This window comes from Triticum urartu, chromosome 2A, assembly GCF_056163025.1.
Source record: "Triticum urartu cultivar PI428250 chromosome 2A, HENAU_Tu73, whole genome shotgun sequence".
NCBI classification, from domain to species: Eukaryota; Viridiplantae; Streptophyta; class Magnoliopsida; order Poales; family Poaceae; genus Triticum; species Triticum urartu.
In genome coordinates, this window is record NC_141874.1 from 91,362,154 (window position 1) to 91,387,953 (window position 25,800).

Consider the following 25,800-nt stretch of genomic DNA (forward strand, 5'->3'; position numbering starts at 1 on the left):
GAAAAATTATAGGCTGATCGAGCCTCCAAGCATCCAAGACATGAGGCCGCCTTCCCCCAGCTGGCTACCTCTCAGTCCGGCTGCACGAAGGCGGCCAATCCCTAGAATCCTTGGGAAACAAAACCACGAGAGGGCCGGCTCCAAGAAGTCGGCCACGAGAAGGCCGACTCCAAGAAGCCGGCCCCTCAGCAGGCGGCCAAGACCGTGCCCTCAGAGTCTGCGCCCACGTAACGATGATGAGATGGGGCGTGGCTACAGTGAAGCCTGCCACCCCCGAATCCCGGGGCACGCATGGCCCCAGTACGCCGTACGGGGCGGCCATCACCCGTCCGGCGTGGCAGTGTTGCCATGCTGACCATGACGTCGCCCACGGCGAGCAGTCAGTACGACCCGTGGGTGGCGGACCCCCTCAGTCAGGGAGACACCCAAAGGTGGCCAGGCCTCCCGCAGTCGGCCTGGGGTATGGCCGGCTCCCAATAGCCGGCCAGCTCTCTCCCTCGAAGGAGGCGCCTCATTAAGGAGATAAGACGAGGTAAGGCTACAGTGATGAGCCGCCCGTCGGCGGCACTGTAGCCATGCTTACCACGACGAAGCCCTCGTCACTAGAGGCGAGGCAATAGTAACCAGCCTCCGACAAGACCCTGGAGCGGTGGGACCGGCCTGTCGACCAGAAGGCCGGTAGCCGGCGGGGTCCACCAGTCGGCGGGCCCCATCGGTCGGCGGAGAAGCCGGCGAGCGTAGACATAGACAGCTGGGGCCCGCGCCCAGCCGGATTACCATTGTACCCCTGGGGGGTAGGCCTATATAAACCCTGCAGGGCACCCATGCAGGGGGACCTTTTTCCGGTAGTTCTAGACACCACACCGAGAGGAGAAGCAGGTTAGCCTTGCCCTTCTTCATCCTTTCACCGAACAGCTCAAGGAGCCTCTTGTAGCTATCCGTTGATCTAGTGACCATGCGGAGACCCCGCAGAGCAGCAGTAGGGGTGTTATCTCCACGGAGAGCCCTGAAGCTGGGTAAGATTCGTCGGCGTGCATGGCTTCGCCTTATCCCGTTTCCAGGCACCGGCGACGTTTTATTGGCTCCCACAATGATAAGCCACCTGCTGGCATATGTCGCACCAACCACCCGACATTTGGCGCCCACCGTGGGGCCAGGTGCACCGTCGTCTGGAGACCAGTTCTGGACGGGAACCCTTTTCCTTCCCAGCGTGCGTAGTCAGCCCGGCTTACCCGATGGCGCTTGGCCCGACGCGCTGCAAGGCGTTGCCGATGCCTGCGCGGCGAGCTGCCTCGCCGATCTTCTTGGTGAGGCTCGCATCTCCGACGAGCCCGCGTCTGACGCGGGCACAGGCTGCCCCGAGAGCCACCTCGCCAGCCTCCTCGACCAACTCCACGTCTCCGGTGAGCTTGCCACGGACTTGGAGTCGGTTGGCTCCACCGACCCGATACTTGTCGACTCTCACACGACATCGCTTGACGCCTTCCCCTCCAACGTGGTGATCATAAATGACCCTCTTCCTCAAGCCGACAGCAGCGGCAGCGCCATCACCGAGGTACTGGTCATCAGCCACGGCGCCGCCTCTGGCGAAAACGCCCACGACGCCCTGCAGACGGCGCTGCGCGACTTGTCCGCCCCCATCTCGGCCGACGCCGACGCCGAGACGCTGGAGGCGCGCCGCTTCGCCCTCATCGCGGAGGGCCAGAAGCTAGCTTCCATGAGACGCCTCACCGAGGCACACCTGCGCGGAGTCGACCGCGCTGCCTTCGGCACGCCGCCTCCCGACGGGCCGAGCCGCGTCGGCATCATCAAGAAACACGGCGCGGCTATCGCCGACCTGCCGGGAGAAAATCGCCCAGTCTATGCCATGCCTCTCGAGAACCTACGCGCTACCTAGGCGGCCGCAGACGAGCTAAATGGACTAGGGCCCGACGAGCTCCCCTACATGACCACACGCATCCTTATCGACGCGGCCACAGAGCGGCATGAAGCCGGTGTCCGCGCCGAAAGTCCTCCCCCACGCCGAGAGCACGGTGCGACGTCCCGGACACCGACTGCGGGCAACACCCGTGCAAGGAAAGAAAAGGAGCCGGCAGCCAGCCGCAGCCGGACTCGAATCTCCATCGAGCGTGACGCAGAAGGCTGTCCTCGAGCTGTGGAATGGCGGGGCGACCCTCCTCCTCCTCCGCCTCGTGGGGAGAGATATCCTACTCCGCCGCCTATTACGCATCTGACTCTCAGCGGCCGGCTGGGCCGTCGTGAAGGAGTCGGCGAGAATGACGCCCGCCACCGGATCGACCGCCTGGCACGATCCCTGGCTCTGGAAGAAGAAGATGATGTCGGCCCACCTTGCTTCGGCCCTCGCATCCGTGACGAGCCCTTCCCCAAAGGGTTCTCGCTCCCAAGAGACACGCCCAAGTACAACGGCTCCGTGAAGCTGGAAGATTGGTTGATTGACTACTCCACTGCGGTTAGCATCGCGAATGGCAACAGGCGAGTTGCCGTGAAGTATGTCCCCCTCATGCTCCAAGGCACGGCGCGCACCTGGCTCAACAGCCTCAAGCCTTACAGCGTCAACAACTAGCTAGACTTCACAGAAGCCTTCATCCATAACTTCACCAGCACCTACAAGCGGGCTCCCAAGCCCCGACAGCTCTCCTTGTGTGTACAAGGGCCCAATGAATCAACCCGCGACTACCTCACGCGTTGGGCTGAGCTCCGCAATTCCTGCGAAGGGGTGCACGAGGTTCAAGCTATAGAGTATTTCACCGCCGGGTGCCGAGAAGGCACCCTCCTCAAGCACCGACTCCTCTGCGATGAGCCGACTACCCTCGACGAGCTACTGATCATAGCTGATAAATACGCCACGGCCGATTCCTCAATGAAGACTGAGCTCCGAGTAGATGCCTCCGGGAAGGTGCTCGGTCCGCGTCCCAAGATGCCGGCAGGAGACTCCAGCCGGCGCCCGTACCACAACGACCGCAAGCGCAAGGCTCCCATGGCGCCTTCCACCAGTTGGCAGGTGGGCACAGTCGAAGACGAACAACCCGAAGGGCGGCCCACGCCCAAGAAACAGAAAGGCAGCAGGCCGGCTTGGCAGCCGGCTTTCTCCTACTTGCAAGCACTTGATGCCCCCTGCAAGTTCCACAGCGGCGCGAAGCCTTCAAACCACACGACCCGAAAATGCCACTGGCTCACGCAGATCTCCAAGGGCGAGGGGATAGCGTCGCCTCCGCCTGCTGGTCAGCCGCCTCCGGCCCCTCCGCAGCCGGCCGCTCGACCAACAGTCGGGGCTGTTCAAGACGAGTTCCCCGAGGAACATGCCGCCTAGGTCGTCTTTACGAGCCAACTAGAAGATCGGCGTAGCCGGCGTCGACAGCACCAAGAAGTCAACACAGTCGCCTCCAACAACCCTGAGTTCATGCACTGGTCCGAAAGGCCTATCAGCTGGAGCTGGGCCGATCACCCAGAGGTGATGCCGTCTCCCGGCTCCTACGCATTGGTCTTGGATGCCACCCTCGCAATAGAAAGGCGAGCTGCCCGTTTCTCCCGCGTGCTGATAGATGGCGGGAGCAGCATCAGCATACTGTACCGTGACACTATGGAGAAGCTGGGCATCAAGACGAAGCAGCTCATGTCTAGTCGGACTGTATTCCATGGCATCGTGCCCGGCCTGTGCTGCTCCCCAATCGGCAAGATCAAGATAGATGTCCTCCTCGGGGACAAGGATCATTTCTATCGTGAGGCAGTGTGGTTTGAGGTAGTGGATCTGGAGAGCCCTTACCACGCATTGCTTGGCCGACCTGCTTTGGCCAAGTTCATGGCTGTACCCCACTATGCCTACCTCAAGATGAAGATACCAAGTTCCAAGGGCATCATCACCATAGCCGGAGACTACAAGAAATCCTCCGAGTGTGCGGCAGCTAGTAGCCGGCTGGCCGAGTCCCTCGTGATTGCCGAAGAAAAGAAGATACTGGATCGAGTCGTGGCCATGGCCGTCAAGCAGTCGGCCCTATCCCCTGACCCAAAAGAGTGCGATGCCCAAGGATCTTTCCAGCCGGCCAAAGAAACCAAGAAGATACTGCTGGACCCGAAGCATCCAGAAAGGTTCGCCACCATCGGGGCAAACCTGGACAGCAAATAGGAAGGCGAGCTCGCCGATTTCCTCCGTGAGAATCAGGACATCTTCGCATGGTCCCCCAAGGACATGTCGGGTGTTCCGAAGGAATTCGCTGAGCACAAGCTACACGTCCGAGAAGGTGCAAAACCAGTCAAACAGCCCCTCCGCCGACTATCGGAAGAAAAGAGAAGGATTGTAGGAGAAGAGATAGCCCGGCTTCTGGCAGCCGGCTTCATTATGGAGGTTTTCTTTCCAGAGTGGCTTGCCAACCCGGTCCTCGTGCTGAAGAAAAATAACAAGTGGCGCATGTGTATAGACTACACAAGCCTCAACAAGGCCTGCCCCAAAGATCCTTCGCCTTGCCAAGGATTGATCAAGTAATAGACTCCACAGCCGGATGCAAGCTGTTGAGCTTCTTGGATGCGTACTCAGGCTATCACCAGATAAAGTTGGATCCAGCTGACCGCCTGAAGACTGGCTTCATCACACCATTCGGAGCTTTCTGCTACCTGACTATGACATTCGGCTTAAGAAATGCCGGTGCCACTTTTCAGCGTTGCATGCAGAAATGTCTCCTCAAACAGCTCGGCAGAAATGCCCACATCTATGTAGACGATATTGTGGTGAAGATGGTGAAGCGCGGCACCTTGCTGGAAGACATCAGAGAGACATTTGAAAGCTTGCACCGTTTTCAAATCAAGCTCAACCCCGAGAAATGCGTGTTTGGAGTACCAGCCGGCCAGCTCCTGGGCTTCCTGGTTTCCGAACGCGGCATCGAGTGCAACCCGATGAAGATCAAGGCCATAGAGCGAATGGAGATTCCCACCAAGCTACGAGACGTCCAGAAGTTCACCGGATGCTTGGCTTCCCTGAACCGCTTCATCAGCCGGCTCGGAGAGAAAGCTCTCCCCCTCTACCGACTCATGAAGATGTCCACTCACTTTGAGTGGAACGACCAAGCAGACCAAGCTTTCCACGAGCTAAAGAAAATGTTGACCACATCGCCTGTCTTGGCGGCGCCGACTGAAAAAGAGCCCATGCTCCTTTACATTGCCGCCACTAGCCGGTGGTCAGCACAGTTATCGTGGTCCAGCGCCCAGAAGAAGGCCGAGCTCAGCTGGTCCAGAGGCCGGTGTATTATTTAAGCGAAGTATTATCCACCTCGAAGAAGAACTACCCACACCACCAGAAGATGTGCTACGGTGTGTACTTCGCCGCCAAGAAGCTCAAGCCCTACTTTCAAGAGAACCCCATCACGGTCGTATGTACTGCCCCGCTCGCCGAGATCATAGGCAGCCGGGATGCATCCGGCCGGGTGGCAAAATGGGCCATTGAGCTAGCTCCCTACACGATCTTCTACCAGCCCCGCACCGCCATTATGTCCCAAGCACTGGCCGACTTCCTTGTCGACTGGGCCGAAACCCAGTACTTGCCACTGGCCCCCGACTCCACCCATTGGCGGATGCACTTCGATGGGTCCAAGATGCACACCGGCTTGGGAGCCGGCATCGTCCTCACCTCTCCCAAGGGCGACAAGCTCAAATACACATTGCAAATTCATTTTACCGCCTCCAACAATGTGGCCGAGTACGAGGCACTCATACATGGGCTCCGGCTAGCCAAAGAGCTCGGCATCTGCCAGATCCTGTGCTATGACAACTCGGATTTGGTGGTCCAGCAGTCATCTGGTGACTGGGACGCCAAGGACGCGAACATGGCGAGCTACCGCTTCCTCGTTCAGCAAATCAGTGGATATTTTGAAGGATGCTAGTTCCTTCATGTACCACGGGTCGACAACGTGCAGGCAGATGCCCTGGCACGAATAGGCTCCACCCGGCAAGCTATACCAGCCGACGTTTCTCTTCAACGCCTCCTCAAGCCATCTATAAAGCCGTCTCTTGAATCTGATTCCATCTTCGTGCCGCCTGACCCCGACGCAGTCGGATCCGACTTGGGGAACCAAGTAGGTGGCTCGGGGACTTCAACAGGCGGCCCGGGGACTGCCATAATCGCACCTGGCCTAGGAACTTCGGAACTTGGCCTGGGGGCTACTGCAGTCGGCCCGGGGATTGCACTGACAGAACAGGCGGTGGCCGACTCCAACTCTTCACCACCCAGCCCACTCGCCCTGGTCACAGTAGCAGTTCTGACAATAGAAGAAGTCGCAGCTCCATCATGGGCCCAGCCCATCCTCAACTTCTTAGTAAACAGAGAGTTGCCAACTGACGAGATCTCGGCAAGACAAGTCCAATGCCGAGCCGGAGCATACACAATAGTAAACCGAGAGCTTGTTAGGCGCAGTGTCACTGGAGTCTTCCAGCGCTGCGTCGAGCCAGAGAAGGGCATAGCAATCCTCAGGGACATCCACCAAGGTGAATACGGCCACCACGCGGCCTCAAGATCACTCGTTGCCAAAGCTTTTCGCCATGGATTCTTCTGGCCGACTGCTTTGGATGACGCCAAGGAACTAGTCAAACACTGCAAAGGGTGCCAAGTTTTCAGTTCCAAGCAACACCTGCCGGCTTCTGCACTCAAAACCATCCCCCTCACCTGGCATTTTGCCGTCTGGGGGCTGGACATGGTGGGGCCATTCAAAACGGCATGCGGCGGCATGACACATCTGCTCGTCGCGGTGGACAAATTTACCAAGTGGATTGAAGCAAAGCCGATCAAGAAGCTGAATGGGCCGACTGCCGTGACGTTCATCGCAGATATCACAACCCGGTACAGCATACCGCACAGCATCATCACCGACAATGGTACAAATTTTGCAAAGGGAGCACTGGCACGTTTCTGCGCAACACACGGCATCCGGCTGGACCTAGTGTCCGTTGCCCACCCGCAGTCAAACGGCAAGGTCGAGCGAGCAAACGGCCTCATCCTCTCCGGCATCAAGCCCCGACTTGTCGTGCCACTGGAGCGTTCGGCCGACTGTTGGCTCGACGAGCTGCCAGCCGTCCTCTGGAGTTTGCGCACTACCCCAAACAAGTCAACTGGCTTCACCCCTTTCTTCCTTGTATATGGTGCCGAGGCGGTCATCCCAACTGACATCGAGTTCGACTCACCTCGGGTCACCATGTACACGGAGGCGGAGGCCAAGGAAGCACGCGAAGACGGCGTCGACCTGTTGGAAGAGGGCCGGCTGTTAGCCCTCAGCCGGTCCGCCATCTATCAGCAGGGTCTGCGCCGCTACCACAGCCGGAAGGTCAAGCCAAGATCCTTCCAAGAGGGCGATCTTGTGCTCCGACTGATCCAACGAATAGCCGGCCAGCACAAGCTCTTGGCCGCTTGGGTGGGCCCCTTCGTCATCAGCAGAGCATTAGGCAACGACTCCTACTACCTAATCGACGCGCAGAAGCCAAAGGCACGCAAGAGAGATGATTCCGGCAAGGAGTCGGAACGACCATGGAACGCCAATCTCCTCCGAAGATTTTATAGTTAAAAAGTAGTATGTACCACGCTACCTTTTGTACTAAGTACGAGACAAAGGGTCCCCCGAGGAGCACTCGGGGACTACCCTCTTTTATCTATGAATGATGAATATCATGCCTATAAATATGTTACTACATTCACTTTTTTCGTCCGGCACTGGGTTCGACCAGTCGGCCCGGGGACTCGCCGCCTCGAGTTATATCTAAAGTTCTTCCTGCAGTCAGACAAGTAGTGTGCCGACACCCAAGTCCCCTCTTGCCAAAAGTCGCAGCTCGAAGAATCGGCTGTCCGACTGGCAAGAGCCAAGGGCAGGAAAGGATGCCCACATGAAAAACGGCTAAGGACTAACGAACTTATATAACGCGAGCTGGCCTCCCGCCCCGCCAGCCGGCTGGCCGGCTTCCCGTTCACCTTGCTGCAATCTAAGAAAGCTCGGGTACTTGCCTTCCCCAAACAACCAAGTCCTTCTCCAGCCATAGACTGCAGAGCAGCTGTCCGGCTGGGAAGGCGGTGGCCAAGGGAAGGCGTCAAAGGAAAAAGCCAAAAGGATGAAAAGCAAACATGAATGGAAGCCAAACACATGCATGATTATATTTACACAAAAGACCTTCGAAAGGCCAGCATTCAACATAGTCTGAATACACCCCAGTGGGTGGAACTGCACAAATTTAATAAAAGTTGTTCAAAAGAGTAAAAAGCAGGAAAGCCAGGACGGCAGATCAGGCCAAGGGAACGACGGGCGAGTTGGGCAGGTTGGTAGAGTCGGCAGTGCCGGCTGGAGGAGTGACTGGCTAGCGAGTCTCGGCATCATTGCTGGAGGCACGATCAGGGTGAGGCGGGCTGGTCGCTTCGCTGTCTGGCACAACGTCTTCACCATCCTCCCCCTCTTCCCCTTCGCCCTCATCACTGGAGGCAATCTCCTCCGCCGAGTCCTCACCTTCTGCCGGGTTCAGCCCGAACCACTCCTCTGGCTGAGCGACGCTGGCATCATCCACCTCAGGGGCGCTGGTGTCGATGTACTCGGTGATCGTCGAGGCGCACTGGACGATAGCCGGCCGCACCGCCTCCAGCTCCTCATTAGCCTCCTGCTGCCAGGTGCTCAGCTGGTCCAAGTTCAGCCCAGGATACTAGGCTTGGACGAATTCCAGTGCCCGCCCAGCGCTGGACCGGGCCGCTGACGCCTTCCAAGCCTCGAAGCGGCTGACTACGACCTCCAGCCAGTCGGCGGTCCGACTTGGAGTGCGGGGAACCGCCTCGCCGGGCCAAAGGGCAGCCAACACTTGTGCCCCGGCGCGTTGAAGACGGCGGAGCATACGGTGGGCCAGCTGCAGGCAGGCTTGAAGCGCTAGAAGCTGCTCCTCAAGTGACCGGCTGGCACCCGGTGCGATCTCAGCCCCCGCCTGCCATCGCGCATCACGGTAGGCCTCGATGGCTTGGGTAGCGGCAGCAGAGTAACCAGGAAAGTAATCTGCACAAAGAAGAAAGCAGTAGCACAAAGTCAAAAGACGAGTCAGATGGCAGGAGGCAGGCAAAGAAACGAAGAAGAAGGCGGCCTACCGTCGATTAAGTCCTCCACCCGGCTATAGCCTTGACTCAGCGCATGCCTTGCCTCGGCCCAGTTCGCTGCCTCGGTCTCATATTCGGCTTTGTGGGCGGCCTCGCTGTTCTGCGCCGTCTTTAGCGCCGCCTTGTGGCTCTCCTCCTGGTCGGCCAGTTTCTTGGCCAGGCGATCGCGCTCTTGAGCCAGGGCGGCGCACTCGGCCTCCTTGGCGCGAAGGGCGGTCTGGGCTTCGCTTAGCTGGCCCCTCAGGTCAGCATTGGCCCCTGCAGTTATGAAGAAAGAAGTCATCAGGAAAAGATCCGAGCCGACTGCTCAACAGTCGGCCCGAATCTCGGGGACTACACCCAGTGGGTGCGCTGACGCACCCCCACTCGAGACAAAAGACGAAGCACTTACTCCGGCTCTCGGTCAGATCAATGGCTTTCTGATTCAACTCCTGGGCATGGGAGTTGAAGGCAGCTGCACGGAGGTTATGACACTCCTGCAGATAAGATAAGAGACGCGAGTAAGAACAAGATGGCAATCGAGGTCTACCAAGAAGTTTCAAGCCGCCTGCTCAGCAGCCGACTCGGAACTCGAGGACTACACCCAGTGGGTGCGCTGACGCGCCCCCACGGAAGAAATCAGGAGCAATCAACGAAAAGCGGGAGGACTCACCTCGATCACTGTGCGCGTCATGAGAAATTCTTGAGTATACTGCTTCAGTGCGGTAGCTTGGGCCTAAAGCCGGTTCCGGACGTCCTGCGCCGCCACGTTCAGCACGGCCGTCCCGCCGCTCGGCGTCCACCCGAACGAGCTATCGCTGGCCACTTCCAGGTCCTGGGCCGACGAGTTGGCGCCCGCAGTTTTTTGCGGATCCGGCGGCAAAGTCGCCTTCCCCGCGCGCCGACGAGACGGCGATGAGACCACCAGATCTGCCCCAACAGTCGGCTCGCCTCCAGCCGGCTCCACGAGCGGCGCATCGGGCTGGCCTCCTTGGCCCATTCCAGTCGGCGGCGACGATGCCGCCTCCCTCTCCATCGCCGGCTGGCCGCGGCCGGCCTCCTCCGTCGGCGGCACTGGGATGTCAGGAGCCGCGGCATGGAGGGGGATGACGAGCTACGGAGGCTGGTTTTGCAGGGCCTCCGCCTCCTTCTCCGCGGCCGCGGCCTCCGCCTGGGCCTTGGCACCCGCGCCGGCTCGCGCCTCCGCCGACTTCTCCTCCGCCTCCCGAGTCGCCCTCCGCTCCTCCGCCTCCCGCTCCTCCCGCGCCTCCCGCACATTTCGCTCCATCGCCTCTAGGAGATCGGCGTGGGGATCCACACGCCGGGAGCTTGAGGACCCTCCCGCGGGTCCGACTATGGAGGCGGCAGGGGCCCGTTCGAGAGAAAGTGGGGCCCTGTTTGATAAGTCAAGAAGAAGTCTTAGAAGAATATCAACCGAAGAAGAAATAGAAAGGCGTAAGAAAAACGACACTTACGCTGAAACCGCCTGCGACCGCTTCACCACCTTGCGGAAGCGGTCCGCCTTCGCGGCCGCTTCTTCCCGCTTGGTCACCGCCTCGGTACTCTTGGGCTTCTTAGGCCGACTGCCGAAGTGGGTCGACGCGGCCCGGCGTTTCTCCGCACTACCGTGAGCAGCCGGCGCGACAGATGGGCCCGCGCCTTGATGATCGGGCGCCGGACGGTGGTGCGGAATGACTTCGGCCTCGACATCATCCGGCCAGTCCTCGAGGGCGGCCCCGAGTCCACAGCCGCCTGCCTCGCCGCCCTCCCCTGCGACATCATCTTCCATGGCGGCCGCCCCCAGGTCCGGGTCGTCAACGTCGTCCATCGTGCGGTCGGGGAGGAACTGGCGTTCCACCCCCGCAGCCCCGGTTGCCGGCGGAAGCATGGAATTCTGCCAAAAACAAGCCGACTGGTCAGGAGTCGGCCATCATGAATCCGGCAACAAGGAAAGAAGAAAAGAAGAGAGACTTACCACAGGCGGAGGATTGGCATGAGAGTACGGCTCCTTGCCGTACTGCCACTCCTCGGTGAGCTTACAGTTGGAAATGTAGTTCACCATGTAAGACACCTCGGCGTGAGGCATCTCCTTGGTTCTTAGCCGGCACGGGTCGAAACGGCCGCTCATCTGGCAGATCATGTGAGGTCGGCCTTGAAGTGGGAGCACCCGGCGCTCCACGAAGGCGGCCACCAGGTCGGCCCCGGTCAGACCCTCTGACTGGATCATCACGCAGAGCTAGGCAACGGAGGCGGCCCCACCTTGAGACAGCGACCTGGCCCGGTAGGACCATGAGGGCTGCCTCCTAGCCGGCGGGCCGGCTACGTAAGCCGGCAGGTTGACGAAGTCGCCTTGCGGAGCGATGTTCTTCACGTAGAAGTAGGATTTCTGCCAGAGCTTCACCGACTGGATCAGCGGAACGGCCGGAAACGGATTATTGTCGCTCGTCCTCCGCATGGCGATGAAGGCACCGCAAGGGGCGGGCACACCCGCGACGACAGTGCCAAGCTTGCACTGGAAGAATTGCCCCTAGAGTTCGAGGGTGGGGAGGACGCCAAGAAAGGCCTCGCACAGGGCGACGAAGGCTGACAGCAGCATCACCGCGTTTGGCGTGAGGTGAAGCGGCTGGAGATGATAAAATTCAAGGAACGAGCGGAAGAACCCGCTCACCGGCAAGCCGAAGCCGCGCAGGCAGTGCGAGCGGAAGATCACCCGCTCGTCCTCCTCCGGTGCCGGCAAGATCTCCCTCTCCGGCGCGAGATGGACCCGGACGTAGTTCGCGCCTGGCAGCCGCCGCATCCGGCGGAGGAAGTCGACGTGGTCGTCATGGACGTTTGAGCCATCCCACGAGCACGACAGCGCCATGGGGACGGCGCAACAACGAGAAAGGTGCGGCAACGGAGAGGCGCGCGACCCTGCCACGACGAAGCAACGACGAGCCAAGAAGATTGGCGGGAAAGCCGAGCGGCGGCGGGTAGCTGTGGCGACGGAGAGGAGGAAGAAGAAGAAGGAAGGGGTGGAACAAGGGCGAGCGTGCGAGCGTCTGGCGCTCCCCTCCTCTCCCGCTACTTATAGCTTCATGCGGCGAAGCCGAGGAGGCAGGGCGTGGGGGGACGTGGGATTAACTTCGCCCACTCCCCCATGCCCTGTGTTTATTGCGCCTTCACAGCGTGCGGTAACCGCCGCTGGGAGGCGCGCGGTCCATCCAGGCCGCAGAAGATCCGTGCGTGGGCCGAGGCCCTGTAGTGGCGGGCCCCGGACTGCGGCAGCGTTCCGGCGCGCGCGTGGGCTGGCAGGCCCCTCCAGCTGTCGGGTGCCACGTGGCACGCAGGCGACGAGCGGTCAGCTCACAGCCAGACTCGCGCGCCGACTGGTTCCCGCCTTCAAGCTTCAAAACCCCCTAAAGACGATGCACCTAATCAAATCCGGCTCCCAGTTTCCGGCTCCTCAAGATAGGAAGCTGATTGAGCTTCTCGTCTCTTTTCTGCCTCGGAGCCCAACCAGCTTCGGGGACTACTGTCAGAGTAAATGACCACGGGTAGCCTAGCCGGCTCCTCCTGGCTCTTCAGAAAAATTATAGGCCGATCGAGCCTCCAAGCATCCAAGACGTGAGGCCGCCTTACCCCAGCTGGCTACCTCTCAAGCCGGCTGCACGAAGGCGGCCCAGCCCTAGAATCCTTGGGAAACAAAACCACGAGAGGGCCGGCTCCAAGAAGCCGGCCACGAGAAGGCCGACTCCAAGAAGCTGGCCCCTCAGCAGGCGGCCAAGACCGTGCCCTCAGAGTCGCGCCCACGTAACGACGATGAGATGGGGCGTGGCTACAGTGAAGCCTACCACCCCCGAATACCGGGGCGCGCATGGCCCCAATACGCCATACGGGGCGGCCATCATCCGTCCAGCGTGGCACTGTTGCCATGCTGACCATGACGTCGCCCACGGCGAGCAGTCAGTACGACCCGTGGGTGGCGGGCCCCATCAGTCAGGGAGACACCCAAAGGCGGCCAGGCCTCCCGCAATCGGTCTGGGGTATGGCCGGCTCCCAATAGCCGGCCAGCTCTCTCCCTGGAAGGAGGCGCCTCATTGAGGAGATAAGACGAGGTAAGGCTACAGTGATGAGCCACCCGGCGGCGGCACTATAGCCATGCTTGCCACGATGAAGCCCTCGTCACTAGAGGCAAGGCAATAGTAACCAGCCTCCGACAAGACCCCGGAGCGGTGGGACTGGCCTGTCGACCAGAAGGCCGGCAGCTGGCGGGGTCCACCAGTCGGCGGGCCCCATCGGTCGGCGGAGAAGCCGACGAGCGTAGACACAGATGGCTGGGGCCCGCGCCCAGCCGGATTACCATTGTACCCCTGGGGGGTAGGCCTATATAAACCCCGTAGGGCACCCATGCAGGGGGACCTTTTTTCGGTAGTTCTAGACACCACACTGAGAAGAGAAGCAGGTTAGCCTTGCCCTTCTTCATCCTTTCACTGAACAGCTCAAGGAGCCTCTTGTAGCTATCCGTTGATCTAGCGACCATGCGGAGACCCGCAGAGCAGCAGTAGGGGTGTTATCTCCATGGAGAGCCCTGAAGCTGGGTAAGATTCTCCGGCGTGCATGTCTTCGCCTTATCCTGTTTCCAGGCACCGGTGACGTTTTATTGGATCCCACAATGATAAGCCACCCGTTGGCATATGTCACACCAACCACCCGACATGGAACCTGGATGCTCAGATTCGTTCCTACATATTCTACGAAGATCTTTATCGGTCAAACCGCATAACAACATACACTGTTCCCTTTGTCATCGGTATGTTAGTTGCCCGAGATTCGATCGTCGGTATCTCAATACCTAGTTCAATCTTGTTACCGGCAAGTCTCTTTACTCGTTCCATAATGCTACATCCCGTAACTAACTCATTAGCTACATTGCTCGCAAGGCTTATTGTGATGTGCATTACCGAGAGGGCCCAGAGATACCTCTCCGACAATCGGAGTGACAAATCCTAATCTCGATCTATGCCAACTCAACAAGTACCATCGGAGACACCTGTAGAGCACCTTTATAATCACCCAGTTACGTTGTGACGTTTGGTAGCACACAAAGTGTTCCTCCGGTACTCAGGAGTAGCATAATCTCATAGTCATAGGAACATGTATAAGTCATGAAGAAAGCAATAACAACAAACTAAACGATCATCGTTCTAACCTAACGGATGGGTCAAGTCAATCACATCATTCTATAATGATGTGATCCCGTTAATCAAATGACAACTCATGTCTATGGTTAGGAAACATAACCATCATTGATTCAACGAGCTAGTCAAGTAGAGGCAAACTAGTGACACTCTGTTTGTCTATGTATTCACACATGTACTAAGTTTCCGGTTAATACAATTCTAGCATGAATAATAAACATTTATCATGATATAAGGAAATATAAATAACAACTTTATTATTGCCTCTAGGGCATATTTCCTTCAGACTCACCAACCAAATACTGGGGGCCAGAAGCAATTTCCCCCTGAGGTAAAAATAGTGAACATGGTATACGTGACACACGCCCCTACAGAGGAGCATGAGACGCACTCCCTCCAAACTGAGGATCATACTACGTTCCCTCCATCCGGAGTACAAATCGGTCTTATTAAACCGCATACCTTGTCGGCCATTAAGCCGTCGGTCTCCATTCAGCAGGACCGACCAATTATGGAGCTAGACTAGCAGTTCGGCTTCCGCTGTCCGCCTCATACACCCGCGAAATCTATACCGCGCATAGATAACTATGCACTTAAAATACCATGGGCATCGGCGGAGGCGCAATACGGACAGGCCTACAAGTACTCCCATTACCTCCTTCTTTTCTTTTCTCACTACTCTTTCTTTTTCATTATCCTTTACCATAGTGACTCGTAGGCTGGTCATCTCACCGACTCTATTGGAGTTCCGGTTTGTACATTCATCCAAAAGCTACTCCCTTTAAGCATCCCCTTCATCGAGGAAAGGCGGCGCACACGTGCGACAGGAGGTCCAAAACAACTTTTTGTAGACCACACTCTCTATTTTGCGAGCCTATAAGGTGCCTTCTACCTCAGCCGTCGACCCTTGGCATGTCAAATAGCCGGGCTCATGGCGTTATTATATAAAAAAGAACGATTGGCATATCATTCAGGTTCTAGTGAATATAATCTGTATCCAGTATTCACTTTTCTCTAAAAAGCTGTATTTTTCTCCTCGTGTTATTTCACACGCCCCGACATAACTCGCCAGGGGCTCGATATGGGAACAAAATAAATTGCCAACAAGTCCGAACAACTTTATAGCATACTTCGGCGTCATGAGTTTGGCCTTATATGCATCAGCTCCGAATCATGTCCTGGGTCAATAGTTGGGTTGCCCGGATCTTGTGCTTGCTACCTTATGTTCCGCTCCACCGGCTAAGGTAGTAAAGGGAGAACTACGATTGTGTTTCTGGTTCATCTGGTCAAACACCTTAGTAGAGAAAGCCAAAAACTGACTGTCATGATGCGGCGAGAGATGGTCAACCACTCAATGACTTATCAGAATCTTTCGTGATTCCCCCAGTATTACGCAAAGGACCTTTCTTCAGGTCATACATGTAAACACACCACATTGGGATAACCGCGTACATACCAGGGTTTATATCGTAGACCCACCATAAAACTCCTATGGCTAAGTGGAAGTGTTAACGCCCTATAGTCCGATTGCCTCGTTCACCGCATTGACACCTCCTTCATGGACCAAGACATTGGGTTAAGAGTGATCAAGTGCTTTTCCGAACACCCCCGTATTTTCTACGAGGGGGTTGAAGCCAACGACTGGAAAACTTTCAGATTATACCAAAATGGACGATAGTAGGAACAAAAAGCTTTTAAGAAAATATCATAATACTATCATAATATTGTCTTTTACAATTTCAATACATTTCATTCGAATATCATATCTTTAGAGCACTGACCCTCTATCAAGCGGGCACCCTCTAAGACGTCCTCGAAATAATGTTCAGGTGCGTGATCGTCCTTACCCTTGAGGGGACTCCTCGCTGCAATGTCGGTGGCCTTCATCTTCACCCAGTATGTTTTGACACGGGTAAAGGCCATCCGTGCACCTTCAATGCACATTGAACGCTTAACGGCGTCGATACGCGGCACCGCATCAACAAGCCGCTGCACCAAACCGAAGTAACTATTCAGAATGGGCTCAGTAGGCCACAGTCGAACTATGATGTCCTTCATGCCAGAACCGGATATCCTATGGAGCTCGGTCCACTGGGCCATCTGTTCATTTAGTAACAACGGATGCTTTGGCGCGCCGAACTGTGACCAAAAAAGCTTCTCCATGGCACACGCTTCCCGCGCTTGGTAAAATCGCGCCGCATCGGAGGTACTCTTCGGCAGGTCCAAGAATGCGTCTGGCGAGCTCCACATCTGATTAAGTGGGGAATACTTCGGATTACCGAATTTAGTTTGTAACAAGAAAGGCTTACCAGCCGCTATCTCCCAAGCTTGCCGGATCTCCTCCCGAGCCGCTCTAGACTCGGACCGTGCTTCTCTCGCCTCTTGTCGAGATCGACCGTTTTGGCTTTATTATACCTCTCGAGGAATTCGCACTGGACAGTGGTTTCCTCTAGCTCGCGCGCCATGACAGAAATTCTCTCCTCACACTAGCGCCGAGCAGCCTGTTCGGTTTTTAATTCATCAGCTGCCTTATTGGCAGCCAAATTGCTCATCCGGGCTTTCTCCTTGGCTAGAGCAAGTTCAGCCCGAAGGGCCTCCACCGCGGCAGCACCATCTGCAGTTATGCGCGTCTCAGTATACAATTCTATCTTCGTGCATATATTATCATACATACATATACTGACTGCCCCAAAAACATACCTTGCGCCTCGTCAAGCAGCCCGTTGATAAGCGTGATGTCATCATCCGCCTCATCAATCTTCCGCTGTAGATCTGCAACCTCTGTGGATCGGGCAGTAGCCCCGGGGGGGGGGGGGGGTGGGGGTAATAGCCTGTGTTCCAAGTAGTCAGATTATTTCCTGGACATATCTTTTTGATCCTCTAATCGCCTCCCTTGGAAAGCCAATCAGAGTCTCAGGGGCTACTATCTATACACACGAGTACTTTGTGAATAAAACACAATCCAAAGCATTACAGCACAAACCTCGAAGCCTCTTAGTAGGCTCGTGAAGGCCTCATTCAATCCGCTTTTTGCGGACAGGACCTTTTCAACCACCGTACCCATCAAGGTACGATGGTCCTCGGAGACGGACGCCTGTCGCAGCATGTTGTCAATATATTCGGCGCTTCGGGATTCCGGAAGCTGCTGTAGCAGCACGGCCTCTCTTCGAAGGGATCTGTTCAGTCGCCCCTAGAGTTGTCTCCGGCTGAGAGCCGGACAGTCCGATGCCTTTATTGTTGGCCCCCGGACCCTGGGCTACCAAAGTATCACCTTCGGTTAGTGTTTTCATCATCCCTCGCATCACTTGTTGATCAGGAGAGACCCTCCGGGACGACACCTCGAAGTCGTCCGCCCTATTGGGTGAGAAGAATGGTGGAGGCATCTCGCTTTCCATCATCTTCGGGAGAAGATCCCCTAAAGAAGAGGATTGTTGAGGAAGATTGTGTGCCGAGCTGCAAAAACATACATTCTAGGTGTTACCCTGGTCACAAGAGAGGAACGGGGTATGTGTAAAACACCCTTGTTCGCTTACGATTTAGGCTTGTCCTCGCCGAGGGACTGCGCGATAACGTCGTCCTCCAAGCCCGAGCTGCCCGACAGGGGCATCTTGCCTCGCTTGGGAGCCTTTTCCTCCCAATCTTCGGAGACGGCCCTTTTCTTACCATGGGGAGAATGAATGTTGGCTTCTCCTTTACTTTTGTCTTCAAGCGATGGGATTTTCATCTCCCCGGACACAACATCTGATATATCTTTGAGATGGAGGCCACCTTTGGTCCTCCCGCTCTTCGTCTTGTCCTCCTTCACAGGCATCTGGTACGGTGCCGGGGCCAGCATCCTTGTTAATACGGAATCCGCTGAGTCTTCGGGAAGGGGGGACGAACACCTGATTCACTCTGCTTTCTTTATCGAGCCCTAGTGGAGGATAGTGTGATCAGTGTCGCACTACGGCATACATTGCTGAAATATTGTTCAGAAATAGAGCGCTTGCCGAGGTATCCGGATGGTTGCGGTCGAGGCCGATATCCTTGGTGGTGTCCGGCCACTGTTTTCGTTTCCCAAAAAACAGTTTCCACATTCCTTTGTGCGTAATACCGAAGAAGTCTTGGAGGGTCCATGGTCCTTCCGGATTAAACTCCCACATACGGAGAGGCCATCGCTGGCACGGCAGAACCCGGTGGACCAGCATTACTTGAACCACGCTGATAAGACTGATGTCCTTCTCAAGGAGGCTCCGGATGCGGCTCTGTGGAGTCTGCACTTCGTCAATTGATCCCCAGTCTAGTCCTTTATTAATCCGTGACGCAAGCTGTAGAGGAGGGCCAGATCGGAACGCAGGTATAGCCGCCCACTTGGTACCGCGGGGTTCAGTGACATAAAACCACTCCCGCTGCCATAGGTCAGGAGTTTCGGTGAAAGAGCCTTTTGGCCAGGGAGCATTGATAAGTTTTCTCACTATAGCACCTCTGCACTCCGCTTGTTCCCTGTCGACTACCTTTGGCTTCACACTAAAGGTCTTGAGCCATAAGCCGAAGTGTGGGGGAATGCGGAGAAAGGCCTCGCACGTGACAATGAACGTCGAGATGTAAAGGAAAGAATCTGGGGCTACATCACGAAAATCTAGTCCGTAGTAAAACATGAGCCCCCGGATGAAGGGGTGAAGAGAGAATCCTAGCCCTCGGAGGAAGTGGGAGATGAATACGACCCTCTCGCCGGATCTAGGAGTAGGAATAACCTGTCCTCGAGTAGGGAGCCTGTAGGGGATCTCTACGGTCAGATATCATAAACATCTAGTCTGTAACAGAGGAGGCCACCCATCGGCCCTGTGGGCTGGGTCCGGACATGATTGGGAAGCTTGAAGCGATGAATTCGAGCCTTGGGTGCTAGAACTCGAAGTTGGAAGGGCTAAGGAAAAGGTTGGCGCAAAATAAGGCGGCCCTTGGCTCCTTTATAAAGGCGATGGATATCGAATGCCTCCACCTAAGCCTGAGAACCTGCCTATTCCTAAGGAATCATACCAATGGAACAGTTGGGTTATCCACGCTCGTATTGATAAGAATCCCGCAATAAGGGGACACGATCTCTGCTTCGACAAGACGTGCCAATAAAAACCACGCGTCAAAACATGGAACGGTGGGACAAGAAACGGTTCGAAATAATGACCGGGTAAACGTGATGTCACGTTACAAAAAATTGTCAGCAGATTGGACTCGTGCAATATTATGTTCTCTACGGTTGTGTGTGTGATATGTCTCCAACGTATCTATAATTTTTTATTGTTCCATGCTATTATATTATCTATTTTGGATGTTTATGGGCTTTATGTTACACTTTTATATTATTTTTGGGAATAACCTGTTAACCCAAGGCCCAGTGCAAATTGTTGTTTTTTTTGCCTATTTCAGTGTTTCGCAGAAAAGGAATATCAAACGGATCCAAACGGAATGAAACCTTCGGGAATGTGATTTTTGGAACAAACGTGATCCAGAGGACTTGGAGTGGACATCAAGAAACAAACGAGGAGTCCACGAGGTAGGGGGGCGCGCCTACCCCCCTGGGCACACCCTCCCCCCTCGTGGGCCCCTCATGGCTCATCCGACCTACTTCATCCTCCTATATATACTCATATACCCTGAAAACATCCAGGAGCACCACGAAACCCTATTTCCACCGCCACAACCTTCTGTACCCAAGAGATCCCATCTTGGGGCCTTTTCTGGAGCTCCGCCGGAGGGGGCATCGATCACGGAGGGCCCCTACATAAACTCCATGGCCCCTCCAATGATGTGTGAGTAGTTTACTTCAGACCTTCGGGTCCATAGTTATTAGCTAGATGACTTCTTCTCTCTCTTTGGATCTCAATACAATGTTCTCCTTGATCTTCTTGGAGATCTATTCGATGTAACTCTTTTTGCGGTGTGTTTGTCGAGATCCAATGAATTGTGGGTTTATGATCAAATCTATCTATGAACAATATTTGATTCTTCTCTGAAATCATTTATGCATGATTGGTTATCTTTGCAAGTCTCTCCGAATTATCAGTTTGGTTTGGCCTACTAGATTGATCTTTCTTATAATGGGAGAAGTGCTTAGCTTTGGGTTCAATCTTGCAGTGCTCGATCCCAGTGACAGAAAGGGAAACGACACGTATTGTATTGTTGCCATCGAGGATAAAAAGATGGGGTTTATATCATATTGCTTGAGTTTATCCCTCTACATCATGTCATCTTACCTAATGCGTTACTCTATTTTTATGAACTTAATACTCTATATGCATGCTGGATAGCGGTCGATGTGTGGAGTAATAGTAGTAGATGCAGACAGGAGTCGGTCTACTTGTCACGGACGTGATGACTATATATATGATCATGCCTAGATATTCTCATAATTATTCGCTTTTCTATCAATTGGTCGACAGTAATTTGTTCACCCACCGTAATACTTATGCTATCTTGAGAGAAGCCACTAGTGAAACCTATGGCCCCCGGGTCTATTCTCCATCATATTAATCTTCTGTCAACAAGCTATTGCTACTACCTTTTATTTTGCAATCTTTACTTTTAATCTTTATCATAAAAATACAAAAAATATTATTTTGTCATCTCTATCAGGTCTCACTCTCGTGAGTGACCGTGAAGGGATTGACAACCCCTTTATCACGTTGGTTGCGAGGTTCTTACTTGTTTGTGTACGTACGAGGGACTTGCATGTGGCCTCCTACTGGATTGATACCTTGGTTCTCAAAAACTGAGGGAAATACTTGCGCTACTTTGCTGCATCACCCTTTCCTCTTCAAGGGAAAACCAACGCAGTGCTCAAGAGGTAGCAAGAAGGATTTCTTGCGCTATTGCCGGGGAGTCTACGCACAAGTCAAGACATACCAAGTACCCATCATAAACTCTTATCCCTCGCATTACGTTATTTGCGATTTGCCTCTCATTTGCCTCTCCCCCACTTCACCCTTGCCGTTTTATTCACCCTCTTTTTCTGTTAGCTTTTTCTTTCGTTTGCTTCGTCGTTATGGCTAGTCCTTTATCTACTCCTTTGTCTCCCGAGAATGAGGTCCTTAATTTTAAACAAAGGGAGGGAGAAAATCTAAAAGATGCTTGGTACATAATTTGCAATGCGCAAAGTAGATCTACTAGGAAGCAATCTACTTCCGTTCTTCTTCGCAATTTTTATGTAGGCATCATTCCTTGGAATAGATATATTCTTGATACCATTACCGGAGGAAATTTCTTAAATAGATATATTCTTATAATGCTATGATAGATTTGTTTGGCACACCACGTCTCTTGGTTAATGGAACTATGTTAACTTTGGAACATGTTATGCAAATGCTCGATATTATTGAAAATAAAGTTGCCACTGTGGAATTGATTGATAATTTGGATAAAAAGATCCACAACCAAATTACCCAATATGGATCTAAGGTAGGAGTTACTCTGAATTTTTTTAAAGAAAAATAACCCATAGTCAATGAAAGAATAGACCAAGATTCCACTAGAATTGATAAACTTGAGGGTATTATTACCAACTTGGGGTCCACTTTTTATGCCATTAAGAAATACTTCAAACCCTCCTACCAAAGTTGCCAAACTTATGTACGTTCCTAAAAATAAGGGTGAAACTTCTAGTAAGGAAAATGCGGATCTCAAATCCATAAGTGTTCACCCCAACTTTCTCGCAATCATTAAGGAACCTTTTGCTACAAATGAATTTCTAGATTTTTGCCTAAAAGTTTAATCATTAATAGAAATAAGGAAACTCCTAAGGGTTATAAGTGTTTTATTGAATAATTGCATACCAAATATGACAATACCTAGATCTATCCTTGCTTTTATGCCTAGCCAGGGGCGTTAAACAACAACGCTTGTTGGGAGGCAACCCAATTTTATTTTTGTTCTTTGCTTTTTGGTTCTGTTTAATAATAAATAATTCATCTAGCCTCTGTTTAGATGTGGTTTTATGCTTTTTATTAGTGTTTGTGCCAAGTAGAACCTTTGGGAAGACTTGGGGAAAGTCTTTGCGATCTTGCTGGAAAAAATAGAAAATTTAGTGCTCACGAGATTTGCTGTCCTTTTTTTTACTGGAGAGAACTATTTAGCTAATTCTTTTTTCAGATGATTAATAGATAAATTCCTCACGTCCAGCAATTTATTTTAAAATTTTTGGGGTTCCAGAAGTATTTGAAACCTACAGATTACTACATATTGTTCTGTTTTTGACAGATTATGTTTTTCGTGTGTTGTTTGCTTATTTTGATAAATCTATGGCTAGTAATAGAGTTTATTGTAACACCCACAATGCGGCTATATCTCCCACGTGTCGGGGCACGACTTAAGGCATAGCTGCATGATAGGTCTGTCGCAAGAGGGGTAATCTTTACACATCCCATGTACTGAATAAGAAAGGGATAAAGAGTCGGCTTACAATCGCCACTTCATACAATACATAAATATATCATACATCATCCAGAATACAATCAAGGTCTGACTACGGAACCAAAATAAAGAAAGACCACCCCAAATGCTAGATCCCCGATCGTCCCAACTGGGCTCCTCTACTGATCATCCGGAAAAGAAACATAGTAACAGCCACAATCCTCGTCGAACTCCCACTTGAGTTCGGTAGCGTCCCCTGCACTGGCATCATCGGCACCTGCATCTGTTTGGAAGTATCTATGAGTCACGGGGACTCAGCAATCTCACACCCGCGAGATCAAGACTATTTAAGCTTAAGGGTAGGAAAAGGGTAGTGAGGTGGAGCTGCAGCAAGGCACTAAGCTTATATGGTGGCTAACTTAAGCAAATGAGAGCGAGAAGAGAAGCAAAGCACGGTCGAGAAGCTAATAGTGATCAAGAAGTGATCTTGAAGCTACTTACGTTCAAGCATAACACGAGACCGTGTTCTCTTCCCGGATTCCGCCGAAAAGAGACCATCACGGCTACACACGCGGTTGATTCATTTTAATTAAGTTATGGTCAAGTTCTCTACAACCGGATATTAACAAATTCCCATCTTCCCATAACCGCGGGCATGGCTTTCGAAAGTTCAAAACCCTGCAGGGGTGTCCAACTTAGCCCATCACAAGCTCTCACGATCAACGAAGGATATTCCTTCTCCCAGGAAGACCCGATCAGACTCAGAATCCCGGTTACAGACATTTCGACAAGACCAGCAAGACCACCCGACTGTGCCGACAAATCCCGATAGGAGCTGCACATATCTCATTCTCAGGGCACACCGGATAAGCTAAGCGTACAGTTACCAACATAACCCAAGTTGCCAAGGGACAGTCCCGCACGGTGCTCTAGTTTGGACCAACACTCAGAGGAGCACTGGCCCGGGGGTTTAAAATAAAGATGACCCTTGAATCTGCGGAACCCAAGGGAAAAGGCTTAGGTGGCAAATGGTAAACCAAGGTTGGGCCTTGCTGGAGGAGTTTTATTCAAGGCGAACTGTCAAGGTGTTCCCATTATCACCCAACCGCGTAAGGAACGCAAAATCAAGGAACATAACACCGGTATGACAGAAACTAAGGCGGCAAGAGTGGAACAAAACACCAGGCATAAGGCCGAGCCTTCCACCCTTTACCAAGTATATAGATGCATTAAAGTAAATAAGAGATAATAATGATATCCCAACAATATCCATGTTCCAACAAGGAACAAACTTCAACTTCACCTGGAACTAGAAACACTATAAGTGGGGCTGAGCAAAGCGGTAACATAGCCAAACATCGGTTTGCTAGGAAAAGTGGGTTAGAGGCTTGACATGGCAATATGGGAGGCATGATAAAGCAAGTGGTAGGTAGCGCGACATAGCAATAGAGCAAACAACTAGCAAGCAAAGATAGAAGTGATTTCGAGGGTATGGTCATCTTGCCTGCAAAGTTCTCAGAGTTGACGAAAGCTTGATCCTCGTTAGCGTACTCAACAGGTTCCTCGATCACGTACTCGTCTACCGGCACTACCCAAAGCAAGAACACAAGCAAAGGACCAACAATCAATCACGGTGCAATGCACAAGCAACATGATGCAAAATATGGCATGATATGCGAGATGTGATATGCAATGCATATGCGTGCTCCGGAAGGAAAAGAAAGATCAAGGCATCAACTTGGCAAAGCAAGTGTGCCACTGGAAAGATGAGATGATTTATGTCAAAATCGATATAAAGATCGCCGGAAACGGTGTCGGCGTTCTGGGAATGGGGGTCCCCAGACTTGGCTGCCTGCGGCCTGCGGTGTGGCTCAAAGGAGGCCCAACATGGCCCATCTTCATCAGCACAAGACTCAAGACCCTCGCGAGGGGCCAAGCCTCGCGAGGCGGACGACACGGAACTTCCTCAGGCACGGCCTCGTCAGGCTGGCTCGCGTGGAGGCGGAGAGATCAAGGCAGAGTACCTCGCGAGGTGCCCGTGACGCAAGCCATGACGACTCAGGGCGCCAGGCGGGCGCTAGCGCGCGCAGCGTCCTTCTTTCCTCTTTGGTGCAAAGGGGGCAAGCGCAGCCGTGGAGTACCGGGGCATCAGGCAAAGGTTGCCATTTCGGTGCAACAAGACCAAGACCAGGAGGACTACGAGATGGAGGTCACCGTGGAGCCCAGGACGGCGTCATCACCAGAGCTTTGCGCAGGCGAAGACTGCTTTTGTCAGGATAGTTGATGCTTGCTGTCCCCCTTCAAATTAGCCCGCCATTGTTGGCTCCCTTCCCGCTCGATACTTGGGAAGAGGACCAGGGCCTCTATAAATAGGATCAGCCACCCACACGGCAAGGGGGTTGGGTTGGGTTCGGTTCGGTCGGGTTCGGTTCGGTTAGGTTCATTCGTTCGGTTCGAGTAGAAAAGGGGAGCGAAAGAGAGAGGGAGAGAGAGAAGGGTAACTGAACTCCTCCTAGCAGTTCATCGCCCCAGCCAGGAACAGACCCTCGCGAGGCTGTTCTTCCTTGTATTGTTCATCATCACCAGCCTCAGGAGGCAATCCACCAACCACACACTGGAGTAGGGTATTACACCACAACGGTGGCCCGAACCAGTATAAATCTTGTGTCTCTTGCGCAATTCTTTCAGTAGTTTTAGATCTTTGCGAGACGGGGAGGTAGAAGGCGTAATATCGTGCGCACCCCAGTGTTCGAACCTTAAGGGTTTGCCGGAACCCGAGATCCGACATTTGGCGCGCCAGGTAGGGGTGCGCCGGAATTCGTCGTCCACCACCCCGCTCTCCTCCGACCGTCGCATCCATGTACGACGCACGTCGGGCTCGCGCCGAGCGCCGGGCCGCCATCGCTTCTCGCGTCGCCCAGACGGCGCCCGTCGGCGGCCGTCCTCGTCGTTCCCCATCGCCCGCCGTCAACGCCGCCACTGGCCCGGCGGGGGGCTAGTAGCAAGCGTCGTCCCAGCATCCCTCCGTGCGGCAAGACGGCCACACTGCTACTCCGTCGCTCGTGCCCGTTGGTTCTTCGTCCCGTGTGCTCCGCGCACCCATGGAGGCTCGAGCTGTGCTCCTCGCGGCAAACGAGCTCC